At 41.7% G+C, this 19,118-nt stretch overlaps 1 protein-coding gene across 9 annotated transcripts in view; it reads right to left on the bottom strand.

Moving 5' to 3' along the window:
* The window catches only part of ZNF407 (zinc finger protein 407), a 490,784-nt gene that overhangs the window by 467,340 nt on the left and 4,326 nt on the right, over window positions 1-19,118 (bottom strand). Inside the window, exon 2 of one of the 9 annotated variants that reach the window (XM_034643288.1) lies at window positions 15,779-15,844. The exons of the other annotated variants lie outside the window; for them this stretch is intronic. The gene's annotated coding sequence lies outside the window, so the exon portion shown is untranslated. The remainder of the gene's footprint in view (window positions 1-15,778; window positions 15,845-19,118) is intronic. 9 annotated transcript variants of the gene reach the window in all.

The raw sequence follows: 19,118 nt of genomic DNA, 5'->3' as shown, positions 1-19,118 counted from the left end.
CAATTGATTTTTTAAAGTAATGAAATAATTCAATGTCTCATTTTATCAGGAAAGAACACTGAACATTCAACAAATATATACTGAGGGCCTACCGTATAAAGGGAACTATGATGCTACCAATACGTTCTCTGCCCCACCAGGCTCTTGCTCTATTAAGAGCCATGTGACATACACACAAAAGGGACTCTAATACAAGCCACGTGTGAACACGTGTGACAGGAATTGAGATCTACTGCTGTGTAAATGAGCAAGGAATCATACTTCCAAGCAGAATATTTGGCCAAAATAGCAGAAATATCATTTTTTGAGTAAACTAAAACTGCTTTTTTTTTTTCTTTTTTTGACAGAGCAGGTAAAACAGTGAAACAACTCAAGGAGAAGAAAGGGATCAGGCAAAGCCACACAACACCCGCAATGCCAGCACGCAAGACTGTCATCCGCGGTCTGGAGAGCAACGGTGCTGGTTTTCTATGACACAGAAACTGAAAACAAAAGCAGAGGGTCAACCAAGACCACATCCCACAAAGCTCTGAACTGAAGTTGGAATTCATTCAGCAGTGCCAGTGAGGAGTCTCCAAAACACGGCACTACTTTAGGGTGATAAATTTTTCAGTATGCAGGACATGTCACAGGTAGAGAAACTGCAGGAAGAATGCCTTTCAGTAGTTCAAGTTACAAGGCCCAGAACTAGAATGATGTCGGTAAGCGGGAGTGTAAGATGATTTAATAAATATCTTACAGTGATCTAGAGGGGATTAAACAGCAATGAGAACATTTACGCTAATATAAATTAAACAGAAGAGTCTTCAACAGAAAGATTATTAGAGCAAGCACCAAACTGCCAATGCAGATGGGGGAGAGAATCCAAAACTCACCCAACTGGGACAGTTTCAGTGCTCATTTTTCTGGAGGCAAATTTCATTCATTCACTCCACAAACATTTATTGAAAGCCAACCAGAAAGCACCTTATATTTTCTCAGAAACAAAGCAAACAAACAGGTAGGGGACTCACTGCCAACCCTTAGAATAAGTCAAGGCATAATCTCTGTTTCTTCTCAAAGTACTGGTACCAGTGGAGAAAGAAAATGAGTCTCAGATATCCTCCCAGAGTAAAGCTTCAAGATTCAGAAGACCTAGGACGTGTCTGCACTAAAGTGACGGGATATATTATCAAACTAATCTTTTTTTTTTTTCCCTAAAGCGTACGTTTCTTATATGAATCCATCAATTACCATTCAACACACATCCCCACTGTACTACAAAGATTCTCAAATATGCAATTCCATTTATAGTACGTACTCATCCAAATTCCCAACCAGTTGTTCCTTGACTTAAAAAGACAAAGAAACAAGTAAGCTGCACGTAACTTTATCATCTTCAATTTCACCTATAAATTATTAACTCACCAAGAATCCATCATGAAAGAAAGTTCCTGCTCTAACCAAAATAGTCTCGTCTATGCTTTAAAATTCTTTAAGGGGCGCCTGGGTGGCACAGCGGTTAAGCGTCTGCCTTCGGCTCAGGGCGTGACCCGGCGTTATGGGATCGAGCCCCACATCAGGCTCCTCTGCTATGAGCCTGCTTCTTCCTCTCCCACTCCCCCTGCTTGTGCTCCCTCTCTCACTGGCTGTCTCTATCTCTGTCGAATAAATAAATAAAATCTTTAAAAAAAAAAAATTCTTTAAAAAGTTGCGAGAAATTAAAACACTCCTATGCTTTTTTTTTTTTAATTTTAACACTCATATACTTTTTAAGAACAAAATAAAACAAATCAATAGCAGCCTTCTGATGACACCTGGTGGCCAGTGCTCACAGGAAGTTTCCTTCAGCCTTTTAAAGAAAGAACTTCAGGAACTACTCAACCATTTCACATGCTATCTTTACTCTGGGCAGCGGGCATGAAATCTCTCCCTTCACGCTCCTCCTTTAGGTTGTATTTTGCACTCGTTACAACCTCATTTTCACTTCTCTCTTCGTCCCTTTTCTCTTTTCTGATGTGTACATGTAAAGTGAGCTTGAGCCCTAGCTCGCGCATACTCACTTTCTCTCTTACACGCTCACAGACACACTCTCGCTGGTATGACAAAGCCACCCACACTAGAAACCACCTCTCCCTGCCTTTCCCCCAGGGTATCTCACCCTTCCCCGCTCCTGCACTCACCCCAGTTGGTGGTGCAAGCAGTGTGAAGTTAGCCCACGGTGGCACCAGGACGACAGTAAAGTCACAGCAGGGGACACATATGTGCAGCATGGCAGGTGCACACACAAATGCATATATAAAAACTCCCAACGGTCTTGTGTCCTTTCCCTTTGGTAAGTCCAATAAAGGATGAACTCCAGAAGTCATTAAGATCTGACAGTAGGGCTTCTCTCCTCCCAGAAGGACAGGGTCAGACAGGTAAGACTTCCTACAAGCCTATTATGAGCTGCAAAGGTGACAGGTGAGTGAGACAGGAATACATGGAAACCAGTGGACTACTCAGATTTCTTCCATCTGCCACTTCCAATTAGACCTACCACATACTATCACCTAACTGAACAAAGTATCACCAAATCCATATATGGAGTTGCCATTTGTAACAGAGACCAAAAAATATTAAGTATCTGATCCTACAAAGAAAAAAATCACTTTTCTATGAAAATGCTTATAAGCTGAATGGACTCTTCCATGACAACAAAGTATAATTTAACACCCTAAAAACCATTCACTAAATAACACCAGAGACAACTTGACCACTAGGGATAGATGTGTACATAGTCGTGGTTTATTCACCATCCGACCAGTGCATGAACACTTCAGTCCAAGAAAACCCAAGTCCTCGTTGTCCAGAGAACAGGCCACAGGGCATTCCTAGGTAGTAAGTTTGTAGGCACGTCCATTTGCCCAGCCAGGAAAAGGCCTGTGGTGGTTTAAAATGAGTCCACGGATTCTCTGACACTCCTTTCAAAGGAAGAAACCTAATTCTCTCCCCTCAGTGTGGGCTGGTCTTGCTGACCTGCTTGTAAGGGAAAAAAAGAGTGGAAGTGAATGACTCCAGAGACCAGGTCATAAAAGGCACGAGCTTTATGCGTGCCGCCTCTCTGGCCTGCCTGTTGTGAGGACATTCATGCAGCCTCTGTGTGAGGAGGCCCACAGGGCAAGAGTCTAGGCTCCTACCAAGTGCCAGAGAGGAACAAGGGGCTCCTGCCAGCTGGCGAACAGCTCCTCCAGCCCCAGGCTGGACTGCAGATGACTACAATCCCCAAAAAAGCCTGACCACAGGAGAAACCTGGAGCCAGAACCTTCCTGACCCACAGAAACCAGGAGGTAACAGATGCCTGTTGCTTTAAGCCCCTGAGCTTCGACATAATGGCTTACGTAGAGACAGAGAACTAACAGAATGCCCTTCTCTCCTGTACTCCTTGGCAAGAATAGATATGGCTCAATTTCACCCTCCTTCACATATATTTTATATACATTTCCTTTCCTATGTGCTCCAACCTTTAACAAGAATCCTCTGTGCCAGCACAGTAAGATTAAGGTCCAGAGGAGATCAGTACGTGTTCACTGAAATACAGTTTGAAATGCGCATCAAGAGCACAACTCCTACCACACTTCTCTAAGAAGATTTTAGCACTTTCATCAACTGACATTTACATTTATACCTCTTCCACTACCAAAACCAGATCTGATACAGCTTACAATGAAAAACTGATATAATAAAATCAAGAGTTATTTAAGAGCTAACTAATAAAGAGATGAGGCAGAGTTTTAAATTTACATTTGTATGGAATAAAAGAAACGTCTTCATGGTCCCTGAAAAACCTGCTCATTTTGGATGAAGATGCTCACTTGTAGAGGCCCCTGCAATTGTTGAGCAAGCCACCTGCCCCAGAACTAACGGTGGCCATGAGGTCCTTTCCAGCTAGGCTCGGAAATGTTAGCAGCCTACACTCCTAATAGTCCCCAAACCTGATGAGGCGGCCCACATGACAAACACGTGTACAGCCACAGACCACGTGACTCCCTCCTTCCCCCAGCAGGAGCAGGCAAGCTCAGGAGGCCTGGGGCCCTGTGGCCACAGGACTCCTGGTACCTGATGAAGTTCCAACTCGGAAGTATCTCAGGTACCATGTTTAGGTTAATCCCAACAAAGAACTTTCCCTGGCCAGAGTCCAAGGACTCACTGAAGACAAGCAGGCCCAAACTATGTGCTCCCTGACCCAAATGGTGGGAGTAAAGTAAAACTATCCGATAGAAAAAAAATTCTCCACTCAAGTCAAAACAGAATTTTGCTTCTATTCCAGATACGTACCATGTTTTATTTCCAATATCCAATTCACTTTTGCCTGCAAGTTAAAAATTAGAATATATGCTTAGTGCCTAAGACAGAGTCAAAACAATCACGAAAATACCATATTAATATGGATCAGACATGGTGACCACAACAGAATTAAAAGACCATCATCCTTTTCATCACCAAAGATTTTCACCTTTCCAACACTACTTACAAAAATGTATTAAAAGCAACATAAAACAACAAATCATGGGACAAAAATAAACTGTAAAAGTAGCTCAGCCTCCTTTCCTGCCTATTTCTTTTTTTATTGTTTTTAATCTTCCTATACTTCAAGTACTATTTTCCAAATATAGTAAATTGATCCAGTAATAAAGTTAATTTTATGACAATCTTATATCAACCACCTCTGACAAATGCAGCTTTTGCAGTCAGAAATATTTTATACAAAAAGTTAAAATTTAATATATCTTTCAAAAAGCATTTTTTAAAATCAATGCTTGTTAGTATTTCCATCTAATTTTTTGAAATTTATTTTAAAGAAATACAATTTTATTGGAACAGGAAAACAGGATAAAAGAAGAGAATGAAGACTCTGAGTAGAGAATGAAAAAGTTCAATGCCATTAAAAGCAGACACATAGGATCCTTGATATCTTATGCCATTTGAAAAGGTTGTTTTATTATCAATGTAACTAATCACAATGAAACCATCTCTTACAACTAAAGACATTATAATGAATTTTCTTTACAACTAGAGAAATGGGATTTGCTGTTTCACATCAAATAGAACAGGCTGTATAAATTCTTCTTCCTATTTATTGTAAAATATAATTTCATCTATAAAATCAGTCATGAAATATTAAAACTGAAACAACAGAATTTATATCCTTTACTTAATTTAGTTTAAACGGTCTATTCACTAAAAAAGGGGGGAGGTACATGTGATAGAGCCCCTATACTTTCTCATTAAGTGTTTCCATTAGACCCTTTATTTTCAAGAATTTATAATACAGCCATTAAAAAAGCATTCCATGATAAAGTTAGTATACTTTGCTCAAATTTGCCTTTTATCTTTTTCAAAAGGCAAGAGCATGAAACACACAGCACATGAAAGCTGAGGAAAGAGAAGAAGAATAAAAAGAAACACGTAATACATTTACTCTGAAAATTTTAAACACTAGTGAAAAAGAACATTAAAGTGCAAGGAAGGAGGCCTTTGTTTTCATCCCAACGGGTACAACAATAGGCTGTAGGATGCATGGCAACCACTGACCCTGAGCCTCAGAGTCCTGGGTCAGAAGGGGAGAGAAGGAGTAAGAGCCCCACATTCGAGGAGAAAACCCCTCGGTGACAGTAAGGAACCGCTCAGCACTCAACCAATAGAAAACATACTCTTGGGTATGGGTTTTTGTTTTCATTCCAGCAGAAAAATAGGAAGAAAAAGGGGATTTCCAAATTGCGAATCTGGGAGAAATATAACAAAAACACATCTAGAGACACGTTCCAGACTTCTTGGCGGGACCACTTCATCAGGTCCACGGGAAGAGCGGGGGATTGGTACAATGCCTCATCACAGAACTACAGGGAAAGAAAACTGAAACTGCTAATTTGGGAAGAAATCTGGAAAACACTGCAATTCCAAATGTCAATAAGCTAACACACGATATAAAACTATCAAGCCTCAAGACGTTTGGAATATAAATTATTAGGTATCAAAGATGTGAGTGCTAAGAAAGTATATTTAGAAAGGAGAAAAGCCTTCAGTATTCAATTTTTAAAATGGATGTGGTTCGAACCAAGTCCATTTATAGACCAAAGTTAATAGTTTTTTTTCCTCTGGGTGGCAAAATTATAGGTAACTTTTTTTCTTCTTTCTGACATTTTCCTATAGTTTCTAAAATATATTACTTTGGGGGGAAGACTGACAGCGACGCTTTAAAAAAAAGTCTCTACATATGGCTGAAGTAATGGAAATTGATGACCACCCCTGAGAAAAGAAGAGAAGCCCTAAGACAGAAATACATTCATGATTGTGGTTCTTGGACTAAGCTCAGAATCAAAATAAATAAAAGGAGAGTTATGGGGGATGTTCGGTGAAACACTCAGGGACCTCATGCTGACAAGAATGGAGGGAGGTGGGCGGCAACAATTAACACACCTTTGGCACCCAGATCTTGGCCTCCAACACCATCCCCACTAAAAGGAATCTGGCAGCCTCAAGAAATGGCAGATTCTACGGCTGGGACTAGGTAGGTGTACAAGATGAGCCTGGAACATTTTATTTACTATGTCAAAAAGTGGAGAAATGCTTTAAAAAAAAAAAAATGTCACAAAGACACAGGAGTCAACTGGAAGGGGCTCCCACTGGCCAAATCTGGGACAACTGGAGCACCAAATAATTAAGCACCATTAGACACAGGAATGGATAAGTCCATATTGATAGCTGGGAGACAGACTGATGGATGAACCGATGGGCACAAGAAGGCTGTGTGTGTGCTAGGATGCTGAGGGCCAAATGGTCAATATGGAGAGACGGAAGGAAAGAGAAAATCATACTGGCAAAGACTGCAGCAGGAAAGAATCATTAATGGATGCTAAATCTAGGGGGGATAATTTTGATATGCAGAATGTTTAAACAGTGATTAAGCAACTGCTTATCAATTGCAAGGGAAGAATAAAAAAAACCTCAGTAATTGGTGGATAAAACAGAAACACTTTGGGGGGGGGTGATAAAAATTAGCATCCTCAAGGAAGGGCAGACAGACATGGTATGCCTCCGGACAGACCCCCTTAGAAGGACAGGACACCCATGCAACCACGCAGCTGAGAATGCAAGCCGTACATAAAACAAGAGGCGAGTGTAGACAAACACAAAGCGAGGAATACTTGACCTAAAGAAAAAAAAAAAGTGGGGAGGACTACATCTTCACCAATGTCAATGTCATAAAAGACAAAGACTATGGAAACATTCCAGATTCAAGGAGGCAAAGGAGACAGGACAATGAAATGCAATGCCCGTTCTCAGGCTGGAACCTGTGATGGCAGGAAAAAATGCTAGTAAGGACGGTTTAGGTCAACTGATGAAAAGGACTGTGATAATTAACTGTATGTGTTAACTAACTAGGTTAAGGGATGACCAGAGAGCTGCTAAACGTTACACCTAGGTGTGTCTGTGAGGGTATTTCTGGAAGGGACAAGCCTCTGAATGAACAGACCGAGTAAAGATCATCCTCACCATGTAGGTGGGCGTCGCCCTATCTGCCTGGAGCCTAAATAGAACAAAGAGACGGAAGAAGCGCAAATTCGTTTTTTGTTTTAGCTTGAGCTGGGACACCCATCTTCTCCTGCCTTCACACTCCGGTTCATGGGCTTTCATCAGCAACGGGTCTGTCTCCTGCCTGCAGAAAACAGACTGTGGGGCTCTTGGTCCCGGAAGTCACGGGAGGCAACCCCTGTAACACAGCTGCTCGTCCACACCCACACATGCATACGAAGCCCACTCTGCTTCCCTGAAGCCTCCTGACAGATTTCTGTGCAGGGTAGTTCCGGAGGAGAATATTACGGAAAAGTTTTCTGACTCTGTTCTGGGATTTCTAGAATTGGCTCCCTAATCTGATTAGATTAAAATATGCTAATGACTCTGTTTTCAGTATAAAGAGAGCACTTCTATTTGGTCTATGATGAGAACTTATTACAGATACACAAACTATCTGCACTGGATACTCCTAATCAACCACTTGCATGAATCCAAGAGCTAAGTGACATACAGATACTAACATTTCTAGAAAACCAAGGAATATAATGACTGGTAAATTGGCCCTAATGTCGCTGGACAAAATGATGAAAGAAAATGATGAGCTCAGGGAGACAAAGTCCCAGCTCAAGTACAGCATAAATGACCTGAGAGCTTCCAGGTGTGCTGGAGGAAAGCCTGATCTCCTCCAGCTTTAGGGCTGAAAGTGCTGCCTATCAGATGCAGATGCAGAACATCCTTCGGAGATTGGCTAGATCAGAAAGCAAGCTGAATGCCCACCCTCGCAGGGTGCACAGTTACTCTGAGGGCACTAACTGGGAAGGACCCAGGCCCTCAATGCTGGGATGGGGACATGGAGGAAGACCCTGATAAAGCTGGGGATACTGAGTGCCTAAATTCTCATACGTCTTCTTTGTCAGTGGAAGAGGTCTCTCCAAACCCAACAGTGCCCTCATGCCAGTTCCTATAATTAATCTCATGGTTTTTTGTTTGTTTTAAAGATTTTATTTATTTATTTGACAGAAAAACAGCCAGTGAGAGAAGGAACACAAGCAGGGGGAGTGGGAGAGGAAGAAGCAGGCTCCCAGGGGAACAGGGAGCCCGATGCTGGGCTCGATCCCAGAAAGCTGGGATCACACCCTGAGCCGAAGGCAGACGCTTAACGAATGAGCCACCCAGGCGCCCCAAATCTCATGTTTTATATTTCTATATTTAATATGCCATGGGTTCTGTGTTTCTGGAGAACCCTAATATAAGTACCAATGTAAATTTATAAAATTAAATACTTTAATTATATACAGGAATATCCTTACTTCTAGAAAACAGACACTGAAGGATTTATGGGTAAAGGGTCATGATTACCTAAATTTACTCTCAAAAGGTTCAGGAAAAAAGTGTACGTGTACACATGTATAAGGAGAGAGTATACACACTCTCCAAATATCTCCAAATAAAAAGTAAAATAAAACAACAACAACAAAAGGTGAGCTGGTTTCACATAGCTGGCTTACACAGACTGCAGGAACTGTCAGGGGGTCAAAAGAATATAAAGCTCCTTAAAAATGACAAAGATGACTGCTTAGACTTGACAAAACCCTTACTCTACACAGTAACTAGCAGCCCCCATTTAGACTCCCGGGAATCCAAAACACTCGACCTCCAATCGAGGGCCTCCTGCAAATCATATCCTTCCTAGTACAGCTGTGTCTCTGTGCTAAACAGTTTTAACTTCTTTGCCATGGCGGGGGGGGACTATTTGTTGGCATCTTTCTGTCAATTCCTGTCCACTGCAGTTTCCACACCAGCCTTAAGAAGTCCTGGGAGATGCCAACGCCAACAGAATGCATACTTCAGAGGAGGATGAGGGCATTTTTCCTATTCCTGGCAAAGCTGGTTAATGTGTTCAATGTTACAAAATTTCAATGGTATCAACCAGCTACGTACAGTACAGAAAGCCTCCTCGCGTCCCAGCAAGAGGACGCAAGCTGGCACACACGTCAGTGAGCTGGCAGAGGCACGGTGCGAGAACCCACGGCTAAGAGGCATCACAAGACTTCCTGCACCCGTATGTCAGGTCAGCACTGCTTCCATCTTTGTCCGTGGACACCCGAGCTCTGACGCGGCATCTAGTCCGAGTCTCTGTGGCTAGGAGCCGTTGGCAACCCTACACGCCTGCGGACTCCTTCATGACGCTAGAAGGTTCTCTCTGCAGGTTTCTTGCCATTCGTCACACAGTGCTCTCATGCTTCTGTCACTTTCTTACCCCATTTCCATAGTGTTCACCTACTAAAACTGCATTTCCATTTTCAAGTTTCCCTCTGAATTCTTCTGACTTCCATTTTGCTGCTTTTCACTAAGCCTCTGCGTCTCTCACATCTCACTCTCAACTAATTGTCACAAGTGAGGGAAGGTTAAATAGCCTCCAAATCTCATTTGAATGATTGTTCTTAGACTATTTTAACACACTTCCTTTGTTTTACCTGATGTGGTACAAATTACGAAAATAAACTCATCTGAAATTCTATCATCTTTCCTTTTTTTTTTTTTTTTTTGCCTGCTTGTATTTATCCTGCCTGCTGATATGGGTGGTTAATGAATTCAAAAAATAAAAAAAATAAAATATGGGTAAAGAAAGTCAGGAGAGAAAACTGGACTATATACAAATTAAGACTCTTCAAAAGGAAAATCAAAAAGGCTAAGCTTCAGTGTCCATACTGCATAAGACTCATCTACAAAATTCTGGAACACGTGAATTAAGAAGCGCCTCTCAACTTAAAAGACAACTATTCTAACAAACTTAAAGTATTAATTTGTACACCAGGAGACAAACTACCAAAATGATCGAAGACGTTAAAACATAAATGATGTATAAGTGCAACATCTTAGGTAAGTTCTAGAACCATCTGAGACGGGAGTGAAGACGTGCTTGGGATACCTCCTCAGTTACAAGGATGGCAGAGTCACCCCTCCAACAAAGCACCCTCCCCCGCCGACAGTGCGCAGAAGGTTCCCACGGTGGCACCTTACAAATGCTTTGGTGAACAAAAGAATCTGGGCAACTGTAAGGAGAAGAAGGGGGCCAGGTGAATAATCTCCCCACCGCCCTTCTTTCCTCACACACCCGAAATAATTAAAGCAGTGATCTAGTGGTGCTTCTCGGCTCCTTTCAAGCCTTGTCACCCTCTGTGCACTCGGGGCAGGGTCACCGTCACATGCTTTCCCTGCCACAGATTCAGTGTCTTCCAAGATCTCCCCCTCCTTCCACACTCAGTCGCTTCTGAAGGGCTCACAACTCACTCCCTCTAGGAGCTGCTGCTTTTTTTTTTTTTTTTTTTTTTTGCAAGGAGAGGCTGAGACACGCTGTTTTGGTTATCCCTCAGTGACGACAAATGCAGACATTAAGCAAACAGAACACCAACCTTCTCAATAGGAAAATGCTGCGGCCCAAGCCCCAGAAGACATAGTGTGTCTGCTGTTTCCATGTGACTGCGTTTATTTCTATTCAAATTTTATGGATGAAGCACTGAAGTGACTAAAACATAGTGTTTCTCACGTGAACAATATTTCCCAAGGGGGACAGAAATATCACTAATGGCATTTAAAATAAAGTCATATACCACAAGCAAGGATTTTTAAATAAGTATGTATTATTCAACTGTGTATAGGAAAAAACACAGGACCAACCTAGGACTCCACATACACTAATACATCGTTTCTTATGACAAGGCCACGTTAGAATAAACTTGAGATTAAAATACTACAGTATAAAAATAGCAAAAACAAGGAAGTAGGTGAGTGACTTGACACGTGAAAACTCTGCATCACATACATCTAATTCATTCACTAATTTTTTTAAATATCTAAATTCTAAGAAATCAATAAAAGTCCGTAGGAATTCTCAGCTCTGAGAATGCTTATGCTCTGGAAATCAGCCCCCTCCCGCGGTTGGCAGCCCTTCCTGGGTGGTCTCACGGAGGCCATTCAGGGCGCTTCACACGTGGGTAGCAGCCTCCCGCAGATCCCACCTCTAAGAAAACAGGGCAGAATGATAAAACACCCTAACTCGGTAATGGCACGCTTCCACATTCCGAGGAACAGATCACAGGATTCTATCTGTGGAGAAGGATAAGGACAGAATACTAAGTTTCTGCATCTTCACAACCTGCTTTTCCTTCCATGTGGATATAGCAGCTGGAACCCACCCAACAAGAAGTTAATGCCCTAACACCTCCACTACTACAATAAGTGCACTTAAAAATGGCTCAAAGTTAAATGCAGCGGTTTGTATCTCGCCCTCGGAAACCTCCCAAGGCAGGTGTCCTGCTCTGCAGGCAGTCAGGTCCCGCCCAGCTGGTTCTGGAATCCTGGCTCCCTCCAGGAGCTTCAACGCCTGCCTTAGAGCTTCCTCATTCCCATCTAGCTGAAACAAAGGAGCATGGAAGAGGCAGCAGGGTGGCTTCTTAAAAGCCTGACTGAGGGGCGCCTGGGTGGCAGCGGTTAAGCGTCTGCCTTCGGCTCAGGGCGTGATCCCGGCGTTACGGGATCGAGCCCCACATCAGGCTCCTCTGCTATGAGCCTGCTTCTTCCTCTCCCACTCCCCCTGCTTGTGTTCCCTCTCTCGCTGGCTGTCTCTATCTATAAATAAATAAATAAATGAATGAATGAATGAATGAATGAATGAATGAATAAATAAATAAATAAAATAATAAAATAAAATAAATAAAATAAAAATAAATAAAAGCCTGACTGAAAAGTGGCTTCTACCACTTGACTCATACTTGCTTCCCGCCAGAGAGTCAGGAAAATGTGACCTGGAGACCTGCAGCTCCATCTCATCGGAGCGAAAAACTGGTGGATTTAGGTGGGCAGCCCCTTCTACCACACACCAACCCCCAAATTATCATATCGTTTCTCATGACACCACTAAGGAAGGCTTTCAGTCCTTACAAGACTTCCAAAACCTTTGAGAAATGCAACTAGCCCCTGCAGCTATTACTTCCACATTTGTAACAAGGAAATTAAAGATGGTATCAATCACTGACAACTCACCTAAACATCAAAACCTGAACCCAAGTTGGTCCTACCCATGGAGATGTTCTGATTAAGAACGTCCAGGGGCGCCTGGATGGCTTGTCAGTTAAATGTGGGACTCCTGATTTCAGCTCAGGTCATGATCTCAGGGTCGTGAGATGGAGCTCTGCGTCAGGCTCTGCGTGGGGCTCCTGCTGGGCATGGAGTCCGCTTGGGATTCTCTCTCGCTCTCTCCCTCTGCCCCTCCCCCTCCTTGGGATTCTCTCTCGCTCTCTCCCTCTGCCCCTCCCCCTCCCCTCCTGTGTGCGCAGGTGCTCTCTAAAAAAGAAGGAACAGGGGCGCCTGGGTGGCACAGCGGTTAAGCGTCTGCCTTCGGCTCAGGGCGTGATCCCGGCGTTCTGGGATCGAGCCCCACATCAGGCTCCTCCGCTATGAGCCTGCTTCTTCTCCCACTCCCCCTGCTTGTGTTCCCTCTCTCGCTGGCTGTCTCTATCTCTGTCGAATAAATAAATAAAATCTTTAAAAAAAATAAAAAGAAAAATAAAAAAAGAAAAAAGAACGAACGAACGAAAGACAGACAGACAGTCTGGGGTAGGGACAAAAGTCTAGTTTTAAAGAGCTCCCTGGGCGACTGTGATGAGCCAGACTTGGGACCTACTGGATCAAAGACCCTCCTACCTTCAAAAAGCATACAAACTTCACACGTATTTACAGGACATGGAGCTGAGGCACAGAGGAAGAAGAAGAAAGAAAGGGGAGCAAGCAAGCTGAGCCAGGAAGGAGAGTAAACGCGTTGTACTAAACTGGCCACCACACAGAGAGCGCCCCCCCAGACCATTTGCCTATGTCATCATTTGCCACAAAGAATTATTCTGAATGTCCCCTTTAGCAAACACTGCCTCAACCTATACCACCCTGAAAGCCTAAGGTGTTAAACACCACCCATATGCGAAACCACATGATGGACCCAGAAGATTCTTAATGAAAACCATTTGATCTCATTTTTTGAAAGACAATAATTTCTACTACCTCTCCCAACGATCTAAATTTTCTAAGCTATTTTTAAAAGTACATTACCACCTTAGTTTAAATTCTAATGGCTTTATAATTATATGTACTCCTTTAACTATGATTCCTCATTCTATAATAACTCATTCTATAATTCACAATCCAGCAGAAATTGTAAGTGAATTGTACACTTCAAAAACAGTAATTTATTGCTTCTTCTAGATTTAAAACACCAAGTTTCCACTATATTTAGTAACTGACAAGAATGCTGGACTTTGGTTACACTGGATGATTACACTGGTATTAACTCCAATTGTGTTATACAGTGTATTTTCCCAACTAGGCTTCTTATTACCTTACTTGTTTTTATTTAATACTATTTTGTCATTCGTTTGTTTTTATGGAACAAAAAGCACAGCATATAAGAGAAAATAAAAGAGAAGTGTGAACATCGAACACATTGATGGGCACTGAGAGTTAAGACTGAGATCATGTAGCTTTAGCAAAATGCAGCAGAAACTAGAAAAGCTGAACTATCTACTGTGAGAGGGTTGTAAGAGGCCCGTGTTCTCCATTTGCCCATAAGGGATCTCTGACAAGCACTACATGTGTCTGAAATGCAGACATCCCCACTACGGAAGGACTCTCATGGGCTGTCAACTTTTTGATGAGGGGCTGACTTTGCTAGAAAGTATGACATGATATAATTACAGATGTTTGACAGGTCTCCTGGTTTAGACAATTTTAGAACACTGAATATCAAACAAAAATAGTAGTGCTATTTGGTTCCATAGGACATATAATTTGACTTAGGGCTTCTAGAACCACATTTTTATTTTTCCTCTACTTGTTAATTTCAAGGAGTGACTGTCATACTATGGTGGCTTTAAATAAGGTTTTCAGTACAAGCAACGTTTAAGAAAAAGTCCTCATAATATGGGATAAATATGACACTCAAAAAAAATTATCAAAGGTTAAAAAAAAAATAGGAAAAGGTAGATTTCCCAAAAGTTCCCTTTTTAGCAACCAATTGCCCAAGCAAAGAAGTATGATTTCACAAGTCCTCTGGCATAATACCAATTTCTAATGACCTGGACGGTGCAACCCTTAGAACTAGAACAGAATACAATGACTTTTTCAGCTTTAGGGACTTGTCATCTGCCAGAATGATAAGTCATGTACATTGGTTTAAAAACAAACCTAAGACAAAGTAACTTCGCAAATGAGGTGAACAAAGGCTTTACCAGTCCTCTACACTCCCAGTGTGACCTTCGTTTTGTTTTTTACCTCGTAACTCCAACACTCAGTCATTACTGTTTTGTCGGACGTCTTCTTGCTCAGACCTTGTCTACAGGGTGTTTCAGATCAGACAGCCTCTAGTACTTTCACCCGCATGCCCACAGGCACCTCCCCTCTCTGCAGCGCCCACAGGCACCTCCCCTCTCTGCAGCGCCCACAGGCACCTCCCCTCTGCAGCGCCCACAGGCACCTCCCCTCTCTGTAGCGCCCACAGGCACCTCCCCTCTCTGCAGCGCCCACAGGCACCTCCCCTCCTCTGCAGCGCCCACAGGCACCTTCCCCTCTCTGCAGCGCCCACAGGCACCTCCCCTCTCTGCAGCGCCCACAGGCACCTTCCCCTCTCTGCAGCACCCACAGGCACCTTCCCCTCTCTGCAGCGCCCACAGGCACCTCCCCTCTCTGTAGTGCCCACAGGCACCTTCCCCTCTCTGTAGTGGTGTCACTGGCCCCCACAGGTTCACTGGGAGGTTCAGTCCTCAACAGAGTACTTAGCACATAACGTGCTTGGCACCTAGTAAGCACTCAGCAAGAATTAACAATTACTATCATGGAAACCAATTTTCTTTTTGAAATCTCTACTCCTGAAAGTAATTGTATACCTAATCCTGCAAAAACACCATCTTTACCACAAGCACCCCATCATGTCTTTTTCATACAAAGTGAATAGTCCCTTTCACAGACTTTGCAAAGAGAAAAGAAACAAACATAATGTTTGTATTTTAAATATTTCGTAGACACAAAAAATAATTTTAATATGTGCAAGGAATTTAACACCATAAAAGAAAGCCCTGGGAACAGATCACAGTTGAAGAAAATGAAATCTTTATGTTTGCAGTTTCTTGGTGCCCTCGTCACCTTCCCTCTTACAGAGCCACCTGTTAACATGAACCTTGTGTTTGTAACTTACCTGTTTTATTACTTTATCAAATCTGTACTTCTAACAACATGCAATTTTGTTTTGCAAATTTCTAAACTAAAAAAAAAAAAAAAAGGAAAAATATTATATCCATTCTTCCGGAAGTATCTTTTCTTCCCCCAGATGACATTCCTGACACTTACCTTGGTGACGCATGCAGCTCAACTCCATTCCATTTCACTACTGTATAGTCAGTCCTTCACTATAGGAGTATAATACAATTTATCCATTCTCTTGTGATGGACACTCGTTCCAGTTTTCTTTTACCAGTACAACTGTGAGCATTCTTGTACATGTCGCCAGGCACTCCAGTACAGGACTTTCTCCAGGGCAGGGGTTTGCCAATTTTAGCATGCACGCAATCACCTGAAGAGCTTGTTAAGTGGCCCCATCCCCAAGTCTGATTCAGTAGGTCCAGGGTAAGGCCCAAAATCCACAAACAAGGTTCCCATGAAATTCTGGAAACACAAGTTAGAAGCACTGCTCTAGGATAAAGGCTTAAAAATGGAATTACTGGGTCAAAGGGTACATGCATCTCTAACTTTACTAGATAATTCCAAAGTTATTGTACAAGTTAGACTCCTACCAGTTGTGTGTGAGCACTCCAGTTGTTTCCTACCTCCCAAACAACAGATACTGTCAGATTTTTACACTGTTGTCAACCTAATGTGTGTGAAATTATCTTTTTCATCCTAATTTGCCTTTCCCTAATCACTAATTAAGTTGAAAATCTTTGCATTCGGGATTACTCTTTTGTGAGATGCCTACTGGGGTCCTTTGCCCATTTTTCTATTGTTATTACTGATTAGCTGTTTACCTTTCTGGATACTAATCTTCTACAAGTATGTACCGCATATGTACTGAATATATATATATTATATAAATATATATTGATATATTCATATATATATAAATTCAATAAATATATATATGCACTGAAAATACCTACTCTCATTTGTGACCTGTCTGTTCACTTACTTGATGGTTTATTTTAATAAACACAAGTTATCAATGTTAATACTGTCAAACATATCAATCTTTTCCTTTATGGCCTGCACCTTCTGTGATTTGTTTTAGAACCTCTTCCCTAAATCAGAGTCCTGCAACTATTGTCCTACCTTGCCTTCTATAACTTTCAGTTGTGCTGTATTGAAGCCTTTAATTGGCCTATAGCTGATTTTTTTGAATGCTGTGATTTAGAAATGTATCCCACTCTCAAGAAGTTTCCTGTTTGGTAAAGGCCACACTCACAGCCCACAGCCAACTACAACTTTTGGGAGGATACAAAAAGTACCCCAAGTGAAATACTGATTAGGTGTTAACCACTCACTTCTTCATTGAGATTTATTCTGCTCTCTCATGAGGCAAACAAAAATCTGAAAATTTTCAACATGAAAAGATGGAAAGTTATTAGCAAATTAGACTATGATCCCCAACCGAGCACACCCCAGGAAGAATCCTTTAAAAAATCCCCAAAAACTCAATGTAGTCTCCTTCTAAAAATATAGAGAATTAAGCACTGGAGAAAGTGTGGGCAAACTCTAATTCTCAATAGTACCGGTTGGGATATAAATCTACGCACCTTTCTAGAAGTTAATTTTGCGCTCTCTCTCCACGCAAGCACACACACACACACGCACACACACACACCCCCTACATACGTGTGTATACACATATATGTGTGTGTGTGTATATAGCCTTATAATAGGTATATTATATATATTATATATATAGTAACTTGTGTGTGTAGTGTATATATATATAGCCTTATGATAGGTATATTCGTTGGGCTATCAATGACTCTACAGGAAATAACTGGACAAAATATGTATTTAAGGATATTCAGCATGAAACTCTTTATCATACAAAAATTATAAACAACCTAATATCCAATGATGCAGGAAGGGCTAGAGCACGTCATACACTGGAACACAGTGCAGATTACACAGTACGTTAATGTGAAAAGATGTTCACAGTATTCCAGTAACTAACAAAAGCAGTGAACAAAATGCACATATAAATATTCATTTATTCATAAATATTTATCAAGTGCCTTGTGTGTGCCAGGTACCAAGCAAGTTACTGGTAAACAAGAGATCTTTTCCCTGAATCCAAGGAGCTTGCAAGCTTTGTAGGGAGACAGACCAGATACATAACTTCAAGTTATTTTGGTTGGGATAGTAAAGGCGTGCGCATTTTGAACACAGAGACAGTTTACAGGTGTGTATGTGTAATATATCCAGCATCAAAGAGAACACATGCACCCAGCTCCATGGAGTGCTGGTAAGCAGGAGAATACTTAGAGCAAATGCCTTGTGAAGAACTGAAGTGTATCTATCTTCCACAAAAAGGCTCTAGGGAGAATTTTAAGAAATGCAGTGTAGTTATGGAAAGTCATACACTGGAAGACAAACGTGAGACACTGCAGAACCACAGCAGAAGAACTGGGACAAACAGCTTCCATTCCTGCTAATTCAAAACTGAGATTGGCCAAGATCAAGTACAAGTTCTTGAGCAAATAACCATTCCCCTAAGAGCCTACACTTTTCCCTTTCCCTGCTATGTTTGTGTCTAACAAATAATATAAAGCCTCCTGAGATAAGAAATATCTCACAATTGGGACCAGTCTCAAAGGACTCTGACATTATAGGTTCATTTCTTTTAAACTTCTTTTTTTTTAATAATAATGTTTTTTTATTATATTATGTTAGTCACCATACACTACATCCCTGGTTTTTGATGTAAAGTTCGAGGATTCATTAGCTGTGTATAACACCAAGTGCACCATGCAATACGTGCCCTCCTTACTACCCATCACCGGCCTACCCCGTTCCCCCACCCCCCTCCCCTCTAAAGCCCTCAGTTTGTTCCTCAGAGTCCATAGTCTCTCATTTCTTTTAAACTTCTGCACCAAAAATCAGTGAAGTGATGAGAGTCGTTAATTTCAAAGGGAAAATGTTTAACTTTAAAGCACAGCTATCACACACTACCTCAACCAAGAGATCAAAGTTAACATTCACCGGTGATAAGACATATCTGCGTCATGTAGGTCCCCAAATGAGACTTCACCTTCAATTTAATCATGAAAGGACATCAGACAAATCCAAAACAAGGGACATTCTACAAAATAACTGACCAGCACTCTTCAAATTTGTATAAAGGTCATAAGAAAATAAAGAAAGTCAATAGGAGCTGTCACAGACTGGAAGAGACTAAGGAGACCGAACACCGTAATACAATGTGGGATACTGGATTGGATCCTGGACCAGGAAAAGGACATGGCGGTGAACCTCAAACTCTTTAGATTAATTGTATCAACTGTCTGTTTCGG

The sequence above is a fragment of the Ailuropoda melanoleuca genome, chromosome 14, assembly GCF_002007445.2.
Source record: "Ailuropoda melanoleuca isolate Jingjing chromosome 14, ASM200744v2, whole genome shotgun sequence".
Classification (NCBI taxonomy): domain Eukaryota; kingdom Metazoa; phylum Chordata; class Mammalia; order Carnivora; family Ursidae; genus Ailuropoda; species Ailuropoda melanoleuca.
The sequence above is the reverse complement of the archived record's forward strand: the minus strand, read 5'-3'. Positions and strand labels throughout refer to the sequence as shown.